Source organism: Anomaloglossus baeobatrachus, chromosome 3 (genome assembly GCF_048569485.1).
Source record: "Anomaloglossus baeobatrachus isolate aAnoBae1 chromosome 3, aAnoBae1.hap1, whole genome shotgun sequence".
Lineage (NCBI taxonomy): Eukaryota > Metazoa > Chordata > Amphibia > Anura > Aromobatidae > Anomaloglossus > Anomaloglossus baeobatrachus.
The window spans coordinates 344542454-344564159 of record NC_134355.1 but is presented as its reverse complement, the minus strand read 5'-3'; the positions used below and the strand labels follow the sequence as shown (position 1 = coordinate 344564159).

At 43.7% G+C, this 21706-nt stretch overlaps 1 protein-coding gene across 1 annotated transcript in view; it reads right to left on the bottom strand.

Annotated features, from left to right (window-relative positions):
* MCHR2 (melanin concentrating hormone receptor 2) overlaps window positions 1-21706 on the bottom strand; it is a 618664-nt gene that overhangs the window by 168575 nt on the left and 428383 nt on the right. The window lies entirely within an intron of this gene.

The following is a 21706-nucleotide window of genomic DNA, read 5'->3' as shown; positions in this document are numbered from 1 at the left end:
CTCCGTGATGCAAGATTTACTTTGTTCATATTATTGTTACAGTTGAGACAGGCTAATAAAAAAAAGGAATTCAGTATTAAATAAAACATCTGATTTTCTTTATTCAACACCAAATAATGAAAAAAGAGAGAGCAATCTCCTCCATTATTTAATCAAAAATAAATATATAAGCACATTGAACATACTCATAGAAGAAAAAGTTATTTTTTTAATTTGCAGTTGAACAAACTTTAAAACAGAACCTGTCATCGGATTCATCTTGCCCAAACCGTGGGCAGCAGGAATCAGATCCTGGCTGCATGATCGCAGCCAAGCATATTTTTCTCGAAACGCTCTAGCACGCTACTTCCATGCTGATTTCTGCCAGCACTACTTCAAGTGATTGATAGTTCTCTCCCATAGACCTGTCAATCACCTCTAAAGGCAATTGGAGAATCCCGCCAGGGGTGGCACTGGTCTAGTCTCGTCTCTGACAGTTGACTATGAGAACACTGCCGTCTGACTGAGGCCAAGGAAACGATATTTCCTTTATGACCGAATTCTTCAGTGGCAAATGCAGCCACAGCTGGAGATACCTGCTAGTGAATAAACTATATAGATTAAAGCAACATAGAAGACCAATGACATTATGCTGATGTAGAAAAAGGGTGCATTTCAGCTATTGAATTCTATTTGTGAAGATATTATTTTTCCAAGATCCCTTAGATATGAAGCATTTTTATCAGTCTAAAACTCCTTTAATGCGAAGAGATAATTTTTCTGTAACATCATTCATTTATGTGAATGTCACTAAATACAATGGGTTATAGATTCCAGCTATAGCTATCTTCTACAAAGTTAGAATTCTTCTCTTATAATGTATAGCAAACATGTCTGAATCTTTAGAATAAAAACAGCTCTGTTTAATATTTCCTTGTAAATTTATCATCCACTCTTACAAAATTCCATATAGTATTGGAACAGGATCTATGGACACATGGTTGCAAAAACATTACATTGTAAGGCAAATTGTGCACCAAGAAACTCAATTTAAAAAAACTCAACTTGTTACGCCATAGAAATATTAACATTTTCACTGTAGAGCTAAATATTTATGTAAGTACAATTTGCCAAAGGTAACTAAACCCCTATACTAAAGACTAGTTTAAAACAACTTTTAATACATAATTGTTTATACAATTGCACTATACTAGTTTAAGATACACGTAGTGCAGGACTGCTTATGCTAATTGTTTTTCAAATATCCTTATATAGTCATAAATCCGACTCCGGCTGTGTGTCAAGATTAATATTCTCAATATACTGTATATTAGTATCAGTGGTCCTTGCACTAACCATTAAAAGACAAGGTTAAGCCTCCCCAACATTTTTCATCTATACAGGTGTCATCAAGGGAATGAAATTCAAGTGAAATGCCTCATTCCCCTGATGAGGCCTCTATAGGTGAAACAAATTGAATACCATGTATAATGGAAGTCAATGGGAAACTCGAGCAGTTTTAAATACCAATGTTTGAGTAACAAGCAGTGGTGAGCACTCTCGTTCATCACTATGTGTCACACATTGCTCAAATCACATAATTGATATTTGTCCAGGTGAGCAAGTTGTGTGCATTCTTATTTTATCTTTGTGTAGCTACCCAATATTTGTGAATTAGAGCCTTTTAATTTGCTAGCATATAGTCAGTGGCAGATTGTAATAGGTGATCTACTAAAAAAGTAAACATCAGCAGACTTCTGCAAAGCAAACTCTGAAAAGACAAGTTGTGATTGGAAGGAACTACTGATCAAATAAAAGAGAAATGAAAGAAAATTACTCCATAAGATCAGACTTCACCAGTAAGTTAATGGATGTTAATAATTATTCTGCATCTATAGTGCCTTGCAAAAGTATTCACCCCCTTGGCTTTTAAATATTTTGTCACATTATAACTTGTGTTTAAATATTTTTGTAATAAGATTTATGTGTGATGCATCAGCACTAAATACAGTAGTTTGTTTGGGAAGTGAAATGTGAAAAAAATTGTCAAAAATTTAATTTTTTTGGATAAAATAAATAAAAAAAATTCCATGCATATATGTATTCACCCCTTTTGCTATGAAACCCCTACAAAATTTCTGATTTAAGTAATTACCTTCACAACTCACAGGCTTAGTGAAAGATTGCATGCAGGTGGACTTCCGAAGGGGTACTTTGCACTCTACAACATCGCAAGCCGATTGTAGCGATGCCAAGCGCGATAGTCCCCGCCCCCGTCGCAGATGCAATATCTTGTGATAGCTGCCGAAGCGATTATTATCGCTACGGCAGCTTCACACGCACTTACCTGCCCTGCGACATCGCTCTGGCCGGCGACCCGCCTCCTTCCTAAGGGGGCGGGTCATGCGGCGTCACAGCGACGTCACACGGCAGGCGGCCAATAGAAGCGGAGGGGCGGAGATGAGCGGGACGTAAACATTCCACCCACCTCCTTCTTTCCTTATTGCAGGCGGGACGCAGGTAAGGCGATGTATGCTGCTGCAGGAATGAGGAACAACATCGTACCTGTCGCTGCAGCGAAATTATGGAAATGACCGACACTACACAGATCACCGATTTTTGACGCTTTTGCGATCGTTTATCGGTGCTTCTAGGCGTTACACATTGTGACGTTGTTACCGGCGCCGGATGTGCGTCACTTTCGATTTGACCCCGACGAGATCGCAGTAGCCATGTCACAACGTGCAAGGTACCCCTAAGTGTCACATGGTCTGTCAGTATATAAACATCTTTTCTGAAAGGCCACAAAGGCTGCAATACCATTAAGCCAAAGGCATCACTAGTCAATCAACACCATGAAGACCAAGTAGATCTGAAAAAAACTTCTAAAAAAAGTATCCCAATCTCTGATGATGATCCCTCAGAGCACCATAAAATCCATTATCATCTTATGGCAAGAACATGGTACCACAAAAAAATCTACCAAGAGAGGGCAGGCCATCAAAACTCTCAGATCAAGAAGGGCATTAATCAGAGAAGCAGCACAAAGAGCGAAGGTAACCCTGAATGAGCTGCAAAGTTCCCATGCAGAGACTGGAGTATCTGTCCATTCAACTACAATAAGCCAAACACTCCATAGAGCTGTCCTTTATGGAAGAATGGCAAGAACAAAAGCCTTTATTTACAGCCAAAAATATGAAGGCTTGTATTGATTTTACCAAAACACATGTGGGAAACTTCCCAAATGTATGAAGGAAGGGGTTGTGGTCAGAGGAGACCAAAATTTAACTTGTTGGCCACCAAGGTAAATGCCATGTCTGGTGCCAAACCAACACAGCTCATGACCCCAAGAGCACCATTCAGTAGCAGGGACTGAGAAATTAGTCCAAGTCAAGGGGAAGATGGATGGTGTGAAATAAAAGGTATATTCCTGAGTAAAACCTGGTTTAAGTCTGTCAGTGTTTTGAGACTCGAACGGAGGTTCACTTTACAACAAGACAATGACTCAAAGCATACTGCTAAAGCAATACTTTGCTTGGAAAAAATGGATCATCCCACATTTTGCATGGATGTATCAGAAGTTTGGGGATGCAACACCACTATTGTTTTTATTGTTCCCTCAAATTACATCATAAGAGGAGCCAGACAGTATGAAATACCCAGGTAGCCACCCTTAAAGTTAACCTGTCACCAGATTTGTGCCTTACAAGCTGCGGCCACCACCATGGACGTCTCTGGTCTCGGTCTGGTGCCTCCTCCCTTCCTTCCATCACCTTCCTCCTTTCCAGCTATGTTTGGATGATGCATCCTACGTCATCCACATAGAGGCCTTCATTATGCTCATGTGCACATGCACTTTTTTCTGTCCTGCTGAGAGTTGAGCAATGTACTGTAATGCACAGATGCAGAAAAAGGTCAAAGACCACCCGCGCATGCACACTACAATACTTTGATCTGCCCTCAGCAGGGCAGAAAAAAGTATGCTTGCACAGGGGTGCAATAGATGCCTATGTAAGGCTGATGTAGGATGTATCATCCCCACTGAGCTGGGAAGGAAGATAGAGATAGAAGGAAGAAGGGTGGCCCTGGATAGAGACCAGCAATGCCAAACGGACTCAACCGCCCTTCAGGTGAGTATAATATAAGATGTTTTTTATGTTATGCAGATCGGCCTGGGCACTTATATAGAGTGTTCTACAGTGATGTATATACAGTGGGGAAAAAAAAGTATTTAGTCAGCCACCAATTGTGCAAGTTCTCCCACATAAAAAGATGAGAGACGCCTGTAATTGACATCATAGGTAGACCACAACTATAAGAGACAAAATGAGAAAACAAATCCAGAAAATCCCCGTGTCTCATTTAGCAAGATTTTTTTTTTAATTATGGTGGAAAATAAGTATTTATATATATTATAATGCATGGACATGTGACATGGACATCCTATCACACATGCCGTTGCTTCTCTGGCTAAAAGTCCACTTAGCTGTGTGTGTGTGTCTGGGATTGGCTGACATGCTGGCCCTCCCCACTACACGCGCGCGCTTAGGGAAGGAAGACAAGGAAAAAAAAAAATGGCGATCACCATTATCCAAACAGCAGTGATCTGAATGCGCTGTTCCCGCACACTATACGCTGACTTACACTATTACAGCGGAAAGCCAGCTAGTAATTAGCTTGTCTTTTTGCTGCTAGAACCATTCTCGAATGTATCTAGAACTATCGAGCTTTAGCAAAAAGCTCGAGTTATAGTTCGATCTAGAACAGCCCCCAAAATCACTCGAACCGCGAACTGGAAAACCTCGAACCGCGAACCGCGCTCAACTCTACGAAAAACGCATTTCTTTAGACTAGCCTATCAACTCACTGCCCTGATCTAATCTAGTACCTTTCTGCCCTTCAAAAAAATTTACTTCCAGTTCTCTTCCCCTGTACCTGTATAAATTCTCACGGGTTGATGCAGCTGGTTTTGAATACCCTATTAAATCGATGGCTGGACCATTTAAGACAAGCTTTTCTCCCCCCCATTCACCTTTTGTGTCTCCCCTATTTCCTCAAAGACTGTAAGCTTACAAGCAGGGCCCTCACTCCTCCTGGTATCTTAATTTTGTTATTTTGTATTGTCTCATATTGTCTGTACATGTCCCCTCTTAATTGTAAAGCACTGCGGAATAAGTTGGCGCTATAGAAATAAAACTTATTATTATTATAACCAAACATCATGATTTTGGTATATAAGGTGCAGCCAGTGCAGTACTGGCCCTATCAGGCACAGGCTGTACATACCATTAGTGGGCAACTCAGATGTTTAGGCTGTGAAATCCAAGTTTATGAAGTTTGAAAATTCATCCCCCTTTTGATTGACGTGTGCACTTCTCCAGATAATATCCGGGCGGGTTATGCACATGATTCCCGCCCCCCCCGCCGCCTGTTCCTCCCTCTCTCTGGCTATGGTATGCAAATTTCTCTCTTCCAGTTACATGGCATCAGAGTTGGTGCCTGCGCATAGCACTTATCTCCGGCGCCATGTTTTTGAAGCCCGCATTACCCAGTTTTGTGTCTGAGATTGCGGCATATGCGCCCTCGCTTCTTTGGATCTTGTTGTGACAGCAGGAGCGCGTGGTGTCACAACAGGACTGGAGAACAGCTGATCTTACCGATTAGCTGCAGCAGACATCTGCTACGATATCGTCTGCTGCAGCTAATCGGTAAGATCAGCTGTTCTCCAATCCTGTTGTGACTGCGCGCGCTGCCGTGGTGACAATGAGATCTGAAGAAGCAAGAGCGCATGCGCCGCCCTATCAGATACAAAACTGGGTAATGCGGGTTTCAAAAACATGGCGCCAGAGATAAGCGCTGTACGCAGACACCAACTCCGATGCCGTGTAACTGAAGAGAGAAATTTGCATAGAGCCAGAGAGAGGGAGGAACAGGCGGCAGGGGGGCGGGAATCCTGTGCATAACCTGCCCGGATAGTATCTGGAGAAGTGCACACATCAATCAAAAAGTGGATGAATTTTCAAACTTTATAAACTTGGATTTCACAGCCTAAACATCCGAGCTGCCCACTAATGGTATGCACAGACTGTGCCTGATAGTGCCAGTACTGTACTGGCTTTACCTTATATACCAAAATCCTGATATTTGGTTCCCTTTAAAGAATAAGTTACTGGTCTGTGAAAGCCAGAAATATTGCATGTTTTTAGGTGACAACTTATTTTCCACCATAATTTGCAAAAAAAAAATCTTGCCATGACAGGCAAGGTGATTTTCTAGATTTGTTGTCTCATTTTGTCTCTCATAGTTGTGGTCTACCTATGATATCAATTACAGGCCTCTCTCATCTTTTAAAGTGGGAAAACATGCACAAATTGGTGGCTGGCTAAATACTTTTTCATCCCACTGTAAGAGCTTACTAGTGCTGGCTAAAATAATTTGCATAAACAAGTCTTACTATATTCTTGGTCAGCTGAGGAAACTAATTGCTAAGCAAGAATGTTCTTCCTTGTAGCTATATGGCAAAGAACTGTGGCATCAATGTTTCAAAGTCAGAATCAACATTTTTTTAAATGAATGAAGGCTTAAATCAATACAAAATAACAGACCTGAAAAGTTTCATATTACGACAGAATAGATTTTAATATTTAGTCTATGTTTGCACAACTGATTTGAAATAGAAAAAGTGGACAGTTTTCCTGCATGGATTCCTATCTTGCTGATGACAAGATACTGTAGTCCCATATGCTTTAAGATAGAAGCAGGAGGAGTAAAAGCCTGAATGACTGTCTTAAAGCACCAGTCCAGCTGGGTTTTTTCAGCTCTGGAGTGATGCTTTTTATCCAAGGTCCCAACCCCAGTCTTATACTCACTGTCCACCGTCTAACTTTTTTCGGCTTCCCGCAGCTCCATCCTATGACTGTGAGCTCTGACTGGCCGAAAAGAAGTTACATCACAAGTTCTAAATGCGTCTATGAGAGCCTTAAAGAGGCTTACATGGATGAGTGACTCCCAGCTCACTCCATGAAACACTGGAGTGGTCAGCAGGTCACAAACTGCCATAGATGGATGGGAACGCGGTGGTAGAAGTTGAAGCAGGCGAAAGGAGAGTATACCAGTAGGGGCAGGGAACTTAGATTAGATGCACCTCTCTAGCGGTAAAATAAAAAAAATTAAAAAAGCTGGAGGGATGCTTTAAAGGTTATACATGGGACTTTAGCAAGATAAAAATGTGCCTAAGCCCTAACAGGCAGGTAGTTGCTACTTGCTTGTTGTGCCTGGTGCCGTTCTGGACAGACTGCTCCAATGCTGGCAATAAAATGGTTTCATCAACAGAGCGGAGGCTTCTTTTCTGCTCTGCTCTGAAAACGGGGTGGGACAGATGAAGTCATACTGATTGACAGCTGGATCCCCACTGCCTAATTGGGGAAGCCAGTTGTAATGCAGCATGATGGCGACTATCCTGCCCTGTAGAGCAGAATCGATGAGAAGTCACAGTTATGTTGTCGCGACATCAGCGGAAGCAGCTGAATCACCACCAGGATCAGTGTATGACCCATCTGTGTTAGGGAAGGACAGTATCAGGCACAACAGGCAGGTGAGAAGTAAATGTGTTTCTGTCCTTGATCCTGGTCAAATAAACGTATAATTTCTAGGCATTTTCTGTATTTTGCGCTGACAGCAAATCCTTTTCTTTTAGCTTTCTATTCCTTCAAAGTTAGTATCTTTGGTTTTCATCTGTCGGATATTTCATTTGAAATAGAACAGTGAAAGCATTGATTTTATTTGCCACCTGAGATTTAGTTGGTAGAATCTATTCTCTTAGCAATAATTCTGTTTTGGACACGGGCTTGTAACTCAACATTTTTATACTGTAATTTCAAGTCTTCTGGTACACCGTGACAATGCCATTTTACATAATTGTAAATGCAGTATATATTTATGCATACTGCTCTTCTGCAATCTTTTCTCTTCATTGATCTATTTTCTGTATTCTAGTTTTATCCCTCTCTTATTTGAAACTATTTACACAGAGTCATTTGTAAAGTAAGTAATAAAGTAATTGACTCAATGCTTTTGTCATACATATATTTATTTCCTTTGTGTCTACTGGAACAACACAAAACAACAGAAAATAGGCAAACTGGACAAAATTTCACCCATAACTTAAAAAATAGGCTGGACAAATTTTTTTACATTGTAACGCCAGTGTCACTGTCCAGCAGGGATGCCTATGCTATTACCTCCTTTGCCACCCGCTTGTCCCTGCAGATGTGCACATGTATCATGGTCCTCTGCACTCCCGCATGTCCATCCTCGTATTGAATGGTTCTCTGCTCACCCGCATGGCCAACCACGTGTTGCATGATTCTCTACTCTCCCCCATGGCCATCCACGTTTAGTGCTGTCCCCGACTCACCCACCCTGTGGGTGCCTACACGTGCGTCAGTCCCTAGCTCCTGCCTAAGCCTCAGGCCTTGCACATGCTGCAGATGGCTTCCTGGTCTTCAGCCTAGGGTGCACTTGCACTTCCTGATGTCCTGTGCTGGAAGTTCTACACCTGCTCATACCCATGCTCCTGTTCCAGTCCAGAATGTGTTCCTGTTTCTACAGTGTTTGACCTGCCAGTGCCCATCCTGTCCATGACTAGACCCCTGTCCTACATTACCCAGCTCCGCTCAGCTGCCACAGTTCCAGTCACTAACCTGGTAGTGGCACCTGGCATCTACATGGTAGGAGCTTAGTTGGCCTCCTCCCATGTCAGGGTTGTCCAGGTATCACCTGTGGTTTAGTAGGTCCAATCTCATTCACCAATTCATCACCAGCAAGTGTTACTGGCACCTTTCCAAAATTATGGGTAACCAGAAAGATGAGAAGAGAACTGACTGAGGACTTAAAAATTAAAATTGCTGAAAAATGTGAACAAATCTCAAGGTAACAAGTCCATCTCCAGAAATAATGATGTTCTTTTGTCGACAGTGCACAACATAATCAAGACATTTGCAACCCATGCCACTGTAGCTAATCTCCCTGTCATGGACAGTAGAAACAAATTAATGAAAGGTTGCAATGCAGTATAGCCCAAATGGTGGATATGCAGCCACATTCTAGTTCCAAATAAATTCAAGCTGTTCTGAAGGCTCAGGGTGCATCAGTGTCACCGTGAACTATCTGTCAATATTTGAATAAAATCAAACGCTATGGCAGGAGAGGCAGGAGGACCCCACTGTTGACACAGAAACATAAAAAAACTAGACTGCAGTTTGCCAAAATCTATGTGAGTAAGCCAATATCCTTCTGTGAGAGTGTCTTATGGACAGATGACACCTGGATAAAGCTTTTTGGTAAAGATAGAGCTTTTTGGTAAAGCACATCATTCTACTGTTTAGCGATAATGGAATGAGGCCTATAAGGAAAAGTACACAGTACCTACAGTCAAATATGCGGAAGGTTTAAAAATGGTTTGGGGTTGTTTTGATGCCTCTAGCAATGGCTGCCTTGACTGTGCAAGGTATCATAAAATCTGAAAATTTCGGGTCAGAGTGCAGTGCCTCTTGTCAAGAAGTTGGGTTTATATTCTAGGTCATGGTTCTTCCAGTTTGACAATAACACCAAACATACCTTTAGAAGTACCCAGAAATGGATGGAAACAAAGTGCTTTAAAGTTCTGAAGTGGCAGCAATGAATCTGGATCTAAATCCCATTGAAAACCAGAGATCTTAATTTTGCTGTTGGGAGAATGTGCCCTTTAAATATGAAAGACCTGGAACAGTTTGCAAAAGAATAGTGGTCCAAAAATCCAGTTAAAAAGATGTAAGAAGCTTATTGATGGGTATAGGAAGTGATTGATTGCAGTTATTTTTCCCAAAGGGTGTGCAACCAAATATGAAGCTGAGAGCGCCAACAATTTTGCCCATTTTTTGAGTTTTGTGTGAAATTACATCCAGGAAATAAACATGTGTATGACAAATTTTGTATGATAAAATAAACAGCAGAGGTGCTCCATGCATGAACCGACTTTTAGAAAGGTGAGAGTGAATCTCTGCGCTGGAGGCTCACCTGATGGAGTTATACTGATTTAGGCACAACTTTCAAGAATGTTTTCTGTGTAATAATGGCTACTGTACCAAACACACATCTTTTCAAGAAAAATAGCGATTTTACGGTTGCTGTTACAGACAACCAAAGTGATTCCTCTTGAATGGATTTATTAATGTACAACAAAAAATGTGTTTCCAGGAAGGACCATCCTCTTTCTTAAGTTCAGTTACAACATTAAATGCTAACACTATAAAAACACATCCATATAGGTGTGATCCATATATACCATTAACCCTTTGTGTGTAATCAATAAAAAACATTGTAGGTATAATTTTTTCTAAAATATTTTGTTAACAAACGATCATCAATTCTACATTCTATACATACGTTTAGACCTTCAGGAGTTAAGGTAGACAACTTCAAAATCCAAAAAAATTCCCTATTCACTAAATTCTGGAATTAATTGCTGTAATTATATTGTTTCTGTTCTAAAATCATCAATCACAGACACTCAGAGTTCCTTGGGTGTGCATGAAAAAGATGTCTCGAGAGACTCTGATTTAAAATTACATTTTTTATGTTCGATCTATGTTTATTCATTTGAATATGAATAGGTAATGAGGTGCGTCCCACATAGTGCAACTTATATTCAAATTGAAGCAGATAAATTACATATGAATAGTTAAAATTCAAAAATTGTCTGATAGAGAATATATCTTCTGTAATGGTGGAATAAAATTTCTCACTTCCATGAATTGTCATCCTACAGCATTTGCACTTAGTACCCCCACCATGATGAGTGCCTGTCATTTCTAGAAATGTGTTCAAATGATTCTTTATATATTTTATTATATATTTTAATGAATTCTCTTTATCAATGTGACTGGGTGCTATTAGATTTTTAGACTTTTATTCCTTCTGTAGAGTACAATAGGATTATTAGGAATTATTGTTTAGAAAACTGGATTGTTTTTAAAATTAACTATTATTTTTTTTAAAAGATCTCTGTAGCTGGCGAGATTTATTAAAAGTAGTGACAAAACTGCAGTTGTATTTTTTATTCGACAGAACCTTCTTTTTGTTGGATACAACATCTTTATCTTGCTGACTAGTAAGGCAATCAATTTGTTTTAACTCCTTTGTTCTTTTATAGGCATCCTTGATCAAACTTTTAGGGTACCGTCACACTTTAGTGACGCAGCAGCGATCCCACCAGCGATGTGACCTGGTCAGGATCGCTGCTGCGTCGCTACATGGTCCCTGGTGAGCTGTCAAACAGGCAGATCTCACCAGCGACCAGTGACCAGCCCCCAGCCAGCAACAACGTGCAAGCGAAGCTGCGCTTGCACGGAGCCGACGTCTGGAAGCTGGTAACTGGTAACTAAGGTAAAAATCGGTATGGTTACCCGATGTTTACCTTAGTTACCAGCGCACACCGCTTAGCTTAGCGTGTGCAGGGAGCAGGAGCCTGCACTGGCAGCATGAGAGCTGCGGAGGCTGGTAACGAAGGTAAATATCGGGTAACCACCTTGGTTACCCGATGTTTACCTTGGTTACAGCTTACCGCAGGCTGTCAGACGCCGGCTCCTGCTCCCTGCACATTCAGGATTGTTGCTCTCTCGCTGTCACACACAGCGATGTGTGCTTATCAGCGGGAGAGCAACAATAAAAAAACGAACCAGGGCTGTGTGTAACGAGCAGTGATCTCACAGCAGGGGCCAGATCGCTGCTCAGTGTCACACATAGCGAGATCGCTAATGAGGTCACTGCTGTGTCACAAAAACCGTGACTCAGCAGCGATCTCAGTAGCGATCTCGCTGTGTGTGAAGTACCCCTTAGGACATCCTTTTTAGGCCTGAAACACACATCCGTGAAACACGTGCGTGTTTGGTCCGTTTCCGTGTATACTGGAGACACGGCCAAACGTGCACCAATGTTACTATATCTCAGCGGTTACAATTGCGTTTTTGGTTATGTCCGTGAGTCCGTCTCCGTGATGCGTTCTTTGGTCCGTATCTCACGCCAGCATGTCCGTTTTCTGCACGCAACACGCAGCACGGACCCAATGAAAGTCAATGGGTCTGTGCGCACGTCCGAGTGACATGGACGCATCTCTGTTTGCTCCCTGTACGTTTTGTGCTTTTTTCATGTGATGTCGGTCTTTTTTCTTTTTCTGTTTCGTTCTCTCCCTCAGTCCGTCGGTCGGTCTCTATGTCTGTCGGTCGGTCTCTCTGTCTTATCTGTCCCTCTAGCTGTCTGTCGGTCAGTTCCCCCCCTCTCTCATACTTACCGTTCCCCGATCTCCGGCGCGGCGCTGCACGGCTGTTATAATAACTCCGGCGGCTTTTACTATTTTGAAAAAGCCGGCCGCCCATTAATCAATCTCGTATTCCCTGCTTTACCCGTCCACCGGCGCCTGTGATTGGTTGCAGTCACACACGCCCACCACGCTGAGTGACAGCTGTCTCACTGCACCCAATCACAGCAGCCGGTGGGCGTGTCTATACTGTGCAGTGAAATAAATAAATAAATAATTAAAAAAAACGGCGTGCGGTCCCCCCCCATTTTAATACCAGCCAGATAAAGCCATACGGCTGAAGGCTGGTATTCTCAGGATGGGGAGCTCCACGTTATGGGGAGCCCCCCACCCTAACAATATCAGTCAGCAGCCGCCCAGAATTGCCGCATACATTATATGCGACAGTTCTGGGGCTGTACCCGGCTCTTCCCGATTTACCCTGGTGCGTTGGCAAATTGGGGTAATAAGGAGTTATTGGCAGCCCATAGCTGCCAATAAGTCCTAGATTAATCATGTCAGGCGTCTATGAGACACCTTCCATGATTAATCTGTAAGTGACAGTAAAAAAACACACACACACACGAAAAAAATCCATTATTAGAAATAAAAAACACAAACAAATTCCCTCATTACCAATTTATTAACCCCGACAAACCCTCCATGTCCGCTCCGGTCACCTCCACGCAGCTAATGAGATGAGTAGCGCGATCAGCTGCTGTCAGTCAGGTAACTCGCGGCCACCGCTGGATCCAGCGGTGGCCGCGGGTAACCTCAGTGACAGCAGCTGATCGCGCTACTCATCACATTAGCTGCGTGGAGGTGACCGGAGCGGCGGTGTCTTCTGCTGCTCCTGTCACCTCCATGCAGCAGAGCTGGATGCAACGCTGGAGGTCCGTGGATTACGCCGGACATGGAGGGTTTGTCGGGGTTAATAAATTGGTAATGAGGGAATTTGTTTGTGTTTTTTATTTCTAATAAAGGATTTTTTTCGGGTGTGTGTGTTTTTTTACTGTCACTTACAGATTAATCATGGAAGGTGTCTCATAGACGCCTGACATGATTAATCTATGACTTATTGGCAGCTATGGGCTGCCAATAACTCCTTATTACCCCGATTTGCCAACGCACCAGGGTAAATCGGGAAGAGCTGGGTACAGCCCCAGAACTGTCGCATATAATGTATGCGGAAATTCTGGGCGGCTGCTGACTGATATTGTTAGGGTGGGGGGCTCCCCATAACGGGGAGCTTCCCATCCTGAGAATGCCAGCCTTCAGCCGTATGGCTTTATCTGGCTGGTATTAAAATGGGGGAGGACCGCACGCCGTTTTTTTTAATTATTTATTTATTTATTTCACTGCACAGTATAGACACGCCCACCGGCTGCTGTGATTGGGTGCAGAGAGACAGCTGTCACTCAGCGTGGTGGGCGTGTGTGACTGCAACCAATCACAGGCGCCGGTGGGGAGAGAAAGCAGGGAATACGAGATTGTTTAATGAGCGGCCGGCTTTTTCAAATTAGAAAAAGCCGCCGGAGCAGTGTGAACGCCGTGCAGCGCCGGTGATCGGGGAACGGTGAGTATGAGAGAGGGGGGGACACTTCAGTCACTTGGGGGATTAGCGGTCACTGGTGAATCCTTCACAGGTGACCGCTAATCAGTACACGGCACAAAGACAGAGCCGCGGCATGACTATGAAGTCGGGTGAAGTTCACCCGAGTTCATTCTCATCCCGCTACTCTGTCTTCCGACATGTAGTAACGACATTTTGCATCACACACGTACTTTTCACACGGACAACACACACATGTCAGTTATTTCACTCACGCACACACGGACATTCCACACGCACATACGGCTAGCATACGGGATACACACGCAGGCCACACATACCATAAAAACGGACCTAAAAAACGGAAAACGGACCCGAAAAATGGCCCGTTTTACACGGACGTGGTTTTCACGGATGTGTGGCGGAGGCCTTAAAAAAATCTCACTTTGTGAACCTGCGATTCCCAAAAAAAAAAAAAAATCGCTATCAATAGGTACAATTTTTTTTTGACCATACAGCAAATTTTTTACCCATCTGGTTAATGTCCACCAGAAAAATGTAAATAACTACTCACATCAACATTTAAATGTTTAAAATGAGTAGATATGAATATATTGCGATTCATATCCTTATCCAGGGTCTAAAAATTTGATCAAGCACTCGGAATTGGAATGGTAAATTGTAAACCAAAATTATTCATATTTAATTTATCTACCAAGAACTGCACTTCCTCCTTTGATCCCTCCAAAATGAAAAAACAGATTATCAATGAATCTCTGGTAAAAAATAATGCAGCCCATCGGCATGAAGGACCATGCAATATGCATGGACTCAAACAACCCCATGAACAAATTAGCATAACAGGGTGAAAATGTATTGCCCATCGCGCAGCCCCTCAACTGCAAATAGGTTGCATCTTGTAAAGAAAATATGTTATGATTATTTATGAATTCTATGCCTTGAAGGATAAAATTCCTTTGTAGTTCAGGAAGGATTATTTCAAACCTTAGATGATGCTCTACAGCTCTTGAACCTACCTTATGCTCTATGTTTGAATATGAAGAACTGAATTCCAAAGTGAAGGATGCAAACTCCCCATTAAGTGACAGTCTTTCTAATTCACTAATGAGATGTAATGAATCTTAAATGTACGATTTAAGCTTCATCACATGAGGTTGAAGAAAAAAAAATCTATATAATGAGATAAATTTATTGTGATAGAATTCATTCCCAAAATTATAGGACACCTGGGGGGTTGGTGACACTTTTGTGGATGTTTGGAATAAAATGCAATTAGAGGAGCTGATAGTGTTTGAACAATAGAAAATTATTTTCCCATAGAGGGATAGGAACTCTAATATGCAAGCCCTAACAAAAAGGGGCCTTCCTGTATCCTGTACAAAAATATGAGGTTTTAGTTGGTATTATGGCTAGAATACGGAAGCCTACAACCCTCGGTATTGTGCACAGATGGAGTACGGTTTGGCAGCCCGCCTGATCTAATAGTATGGGCAGCACCTAATAGGCTGCGGGCTTGTGACTATGCATCTTCATGGGTGAACAGCGCTCTATGCAAGCCATCAGTGTGCAGTTTTATCATCCAGGAATCGCTCCGGCCATTTTTTGGAAGTGTGTGTGTGATTTGCTCCCCCTGGACCTGTGATGCTTCCACTTAGTGGGGGCTTAGCTGTATCCTGCTAGAGTACTAGTTTTTGGCTTGGGCGCTTTACAACTGCAGCCCTATCTTTGCTGTAAGTAATACTTAATTTTTGGAGGATATTTATTCCTCTTTTTGTTGCTATTTTTACATTTAGTGTAGGGACCTACAAGTGTGAGGTTCCCGTGACGAGGGTTGTAGGCTTCCGCATTCTGGCCATAATACCAACTAAAACTTCTTATTTTTGGTACAAATTGTCTCTTCAGTAAAGGAGACAAACTCTAGCACAGTGCCACCTATTGGAAGTAGCGAGCCTAAAAGTCACAAGTGGATTTTCAACAATCCTTTGCAATATGACTCAGGATATATAAGCCAGATCAGAATCCCAATTTGCAGACACGGTGTTTCGGGGTGCTTGCCCCTCATCAGTGCAAAGTATGGGGGTGTCTGATCTGGCTCATGAGAAAGCTATGTGGGGACCACGGGGGAACACTATTCTCCTTAAGGAGACTTTGCAAGCCAGTCTGGCTGCCAGGTAAGGGGACTTATAGCTGCCACGCCCCTCTAGGAAATATTCAAATTGTCTCTCCAGTAAAGGAGACAAACTCTAGCACAGTGCCACCTATTGGAAGTAGCGATCCTAAAAGTCACAAGTGGATTTTCAACAATCCTTTGCAATATGACTCAGGATATATAAGCCAGATCAGAATCCCAATTTGCAGACACGGTGTTTCGGGGTGCTTGCCCCTCGTCAGTGCAAAGTATGGGGTGTCTGATCTGGCTCATGAGAAAGCTATGTGGGGACCACGGGGGAACACTATTCTCCTTAAGGAGACTTTGCAAGCCAGTCTGGCTGCCAGGTAAGGTATTTTTGGTACAGGATACAGCCAGGCCTCTTTCTGTTAGGCCTTGCATATTAGAGTTCTTGTCCCTATATGGTGCACAGATGCAGTACGGCTTGGCAGCCCCCCTGATCTAATAGCATGGGCGTAACCAAATAGGCTACGGGCTTGTAATTGTGCATCTTTATGTGTGAACAGTGCTCTATGCAAGCCATCAGTGTGCACTTTTATCATCCAGAAATCGTCCACACCATGTTTTGGAAGTGTGTGTGATTTGTAGAGATGAGCGAACCGGTCCCGGTTCGGCTCGAGGTCGGTTCGCCGAACGGACCTCCCGTTCGAGTTCGGCTCGTCGAACGTTCGACGAACCGAACTCGAGCCAATAGGAAACAATGGCAGGCAATCACAAACACAGTAAAACACCTAGAAAACACCCTCAAAGGTGTCCAAAAGGTGACAAACAACTCAAACACATTGGAAAGTGACAAGGACATATACTCATGCGAAAACAAAACAGCTGGACAAGGAAAAAGAGGAGGACACACAGATATAGGCATGGCACGCCATTCTAAAATCATGTAAAACACCGCAAGGTGACTCCAAGCATAGTCTCCCTTTTTTTCCAAAAATTGGGCCCCACACCCACCCACCCATTCAGTGGCAGCAGTTGGGCCCCAGTTGTACAATTCACAGCTAGATTTGCATCAAGCACATTCAAAAATACGCCATTCTTATCCGTCCCCAGGATGACACCGGGGTAGGTAGATAAAGTCTTTGCTGACCCATGACTTGTTCATCTTGGCTTCTTTTAAAAACAATGTAAGCAAGGGTTACTCCAAGCGGAGTCTCCCTTTTTTTCCAAAAATTGGGCCCCACACACACCCACCCATTCAGTGGCAGCACTTGTGCCCTAGTTGTACACTTCACAGCTAGATTTGCATCAAGCACATTCCAAAATACGCCATTCTTATCCGTCCCCAGGATGACACCGGGGTAGGTAGCAAAGTCTTTCCTGATCCCAGCTCTGTTCATCTTGGCTTCTTTTAAAAACACAGCAAGCAAGGGTTACTCCAAGCGGAGTCTCCCTTTTTTTCCAAAAATTGTGCCCCACACACACCCACCCATTCAGTGGCAGCACTTGTGCCCTAGTTGTACACTTCACAGCTAGATTTGCATCAAGCACATTCAAAAATACGCCATTCTTATCCGTCCCCAGGATGACACCGGGGTAGGTAGATAAAGTCTTTGCTGACCCATGACTTGTTCATCTTGGCTTCTTTTAAAAACAATGTAAGCAAGGGTTACTCCAAGCGGAGTCTCCCTTTTTTTCCAAAAATTGGGCCCCACACACACCCACCCATTCAGTGGCAGCACTTGTGCCCTTGTTGTACACTTCACAGCTAGATTTGCATCAAGCACATTCCAAAATACGCCATAATTAACCGTCCCCAGCATGACACCGGGGTAGGTAGCAAAGTCTTTCCTGATCCCAGCTCTGTTCATCTTGGCTTCTTTTAAAAACACAGCAAGCAAGGGTTACTCCAAGCGGAGTCTCCCTTTTTTCCAAAAATTGGGCCACACAGACACCCACCCCATCAGTGGCAGCACTTGGGCCCTAGTTGCAAACAGGATGTTTTGATTTGCATCAAGCACATTCAAAAATACGCCATTCTTATCCGTCCCCAGGATGACACCGGGGTAGGTAGCAAAGTCTTTCCTGATCCCAGCTCTGTTCATCTTGGCTTCTTTTAAAAACACAGCAAGCAAGGGTTACTCCAAGCGGAGTCTCCCTTTTTTTCCAAAAATTGGGCCCCACACACCCACCCATTCAGTGGCAGCACTTGTGCCCTAGTTGTACACTTCACAGCTAGATTTGCATCAAGCACATTCCAAAATACGCCATTCTTATCCGTCCCCAGGATGACACCGGGGTAGGTAGATAAAGTCTTTGCTGACCCATGACTTGTTCATCTTGGCTTCTTTTAAAAACAATGTAAGCAAGGGTTACTCCAAGCGGAGTCTCCCTTTTTTTCCAAAAATTGGGCCCCACACACACCCACCCATTCAGTGGCAGCACTTGTGCCCTAGTTGTACACTTCACAGCTAGATTTGCATCAAGCACATTCCAAAATACGCCATTCTTATCCGTCCCCAGGATGACACCGGGGTAGGTAGCAAAGTCTTTCCTGATCCCAGCTCTGTTCATCTTGGCTTCTTTTAAAAACAATGTAAGCAAGGGTTACTCCAAGCGGAGTCTCCCTTTTTTTCCAAAAATTGGGCCCCACACACACCCACCCATTCAGTGGCAGCACTTGTGCCCTAGTTGTACACTTCACAGCTAGATTTGCATCAAGCACATTCAAAAATACGCCATTCTTATCCGTCCCCAGGATGACACCGGGGTAGGTAGATAAAGTCTTTGCTGACCCATGACTTGTTCATCTTGGCTTCTTTTAAAAACAATGTAAGCAAGGGTTACTCCAAGCGGAGTCTCCCTTTTTTTCCAAAAATTGGGCCCCACACACCCACCCATTCAGTGGCAGCACTTGTGCCCTAGTTGTACACTTCACAGCTACATTTGCATCAAGCACATTCAAAAATACGCCATAATTAACCGTCCCCAGCATGACACCGGGGTAGGTAGCAAAGTCTTTCCTGATCCCAGCTCTGTTCATCTTGGCTTCTTTTAAAAACACAGCAAGCAAGGGTTACTCCAAGCGGAGTCTCCCTTTTTTCCAAAAATTGGGCCACACAGACACCCACCCCATCAGTGGCAGCACTTGGGCCCTAGTTGCAAACAGGATGTTTTGATTTGCATCAAGCACATTCAAAAATACGCCATTCTTATCCGTCCCCAGGATGACACCGGGGTAGGTAGCAAAGTCTTTCCTGATCCCAGCTCTGTTCATCTTGGCTTCTTTTAAAAACACAGCAAGCAAGGGTTACTCCAAGCGGAGTCTCCCTTTTTTTCCAAAAATTGGGCCCCACACACACCCACCCATTCAGTGGCAGCACTTGTGCCCTAGTTGTACACTTCACAGCTAGATTTGCATCAAGCACATTCCAAAATACGCCATTCTTATCCGTCCCCAGGATGACACCGGGGTAGGTAGATAAAGTCTTTGCTGACCCATGACTTGTTCATCTTGGCTTCTTTTAAAAACAATGTAAGCAAGGGTTACTCCAAGCGGAGTCTCCCTTTTTTTCCAAAAATTGGGCCCCACACACACCCACCCATTCAGTGGCAGCACTTGTGCCCTTGTTGTACACTTCACAGCTAGATTTGCATCAAGCACATTCCAAAATACGCCATAATTAACCGTCCCCAGCATGACACCGGGGTAGGTAGCAAAGTCTTTCCTGATCCCAGCTCTGTTCATCTTGGCTTCTTTTAAAAACACAGCAAGCAAGGGTTACTCCAAGCGGAGTCTCCCTTTTTTCCAAAAATTGGGCCACACAGACACCCACCCCATCAGTGGCAGCACTTGGGCCCTAGTTGCAAACAGGATGTTTTGATTTGCATCAAGCACATTCAAAAATACGCCATTCTTATCCGTCCCCAGGATGACACCGGGGTAGGTAGCAAAGTCTTTCCTGATCCCAGCTCTGTTCATCTTGGCTTCTTTTAAAAACACAGCAAGCAAGGGTTACTCCAAGCGGAGTCTCCCTTTTTTTTCCAAAAATTGGGCCCCACACACCCACCCATTCAGTGGCAGCACTTGTGCCCTAGTTGTACACTTCACAGCTACATTTGCATCAAGCACATTCAAAAATACGCCATAATTAACCGTCCCCAGCATGACACCGGGGTAGGTAGCAAAGTCTTTCCTGATCCCAGCTCTGTTCATCTTGGCTTCTTTTAAAAACAATGTAAGCAAGGGTTACTCCAAGCGGAGTCTCCCTTTTTTCCAAAAATTGGGCCCCACACAGACACCTTATCAGTGGCAGCACTTGTGCCCTAGTTGCAAACAGGATGTTTTGATTTGCATCAAGCACATTCCAAATCAACAAGCATTTACTCTCCCCAGGATGACACAGGGGTAGTAAATTCCTTCTGGATCCATGACTTGTTCATTTTGATGAACGTCAGTCTGTCCACATTGTCACTGGACAGACGCGTGCGCTTATCTGTCAGCACACACCCAGCAGCACTGAATACACTTTCAGAGACAACGCTGGCAGCTGGACACGACAAAATCTCCAAGGCGTAAGTTGCGAGCTCTGGCCATTTTTCTAGGTTTGAAGCCCAAAAGGAGCAAGGCTCCAGTTGCACAGTCATGGCATCGATGTTCATTTGGAGATACTCCTGTATCATCCTCTCCAGCCGTTGACTATGTGTCAGACTTGTTGTCTCTGGTGGCCTTGCAAAAGAGGGTCTAAAAAAATTATGAAAAGATTCCATAAAATTGCTGTTACCGGCACCAGATACGGTCCTACTGGTACGGGTAGACTGTTGAAGATGACGAGACCGTCCCATGTTTGTCAAGTTACAACTGGGAGATTCCCTCCCTGCACCTGCACGGTTGTTTGGTGGAAAAGCCGAGCTAAGATCGAGTAACAGCTTCTGCTGATACTCCTGCATACGTGCGTCCCTTTCTATGGCTGGAATTATGTCACAAAATTTGGACTTGTACCGGGGATCTAATAGTGTGGCAATCCAGTAGTCATCATCACTTCTAATTTTGACAATACGACTGTCATGTTGGAGGTAGTGCAACAAAAAGGCACTCATGTGTCTTGCGCAGCCATGCGGACCAAGTCCACGCTGTGTTTGTGGCATAGAGGTGCTACCCGTTCTTTCTTCCTCTGACATCTCCCCCCAACCTCTTTCAACTGAAATTTGACCAGGGTCTCCCTCATCCGCTGAGTCTTCCATGTCCATGGACAGTTCGTCCTCCATTTCTTCATGTTCTCCTGCACCTTGCTCAACATTTCGCCTGCTACTATGCGCCCTTGTCGATCCCTGTCCCCCATGGTCCCATGCCTGCTGCGTTGGTGATGATGAACGTCTGGACCTTGGTGATGTTGTTGTCCCTTGCGCATATGAATCCTCCTGTAGTTCCTCCCCTTCATGTTGTCCCACCCCCTGACTCCGAATAGTGTTTAGCGTGTGCTCCAGCATGTAAATGACTGGAATCGTCATGCTGATAATGGCATTGTCAGAGCTAAACATATTCGTCGCCATGTCGAAACTGTGCAGAAGGGTGCATAGGTCCTTGATCTGAGACCACTCCATCAGGGTGATCTGCCCCACCTCTGCATCTCGTTGGCCCAGGCTATACGTCATGACGTATTGCACCAGGGCTCTGCGGTGCTGCCACAGTCGCTGTAACATGTGGAGA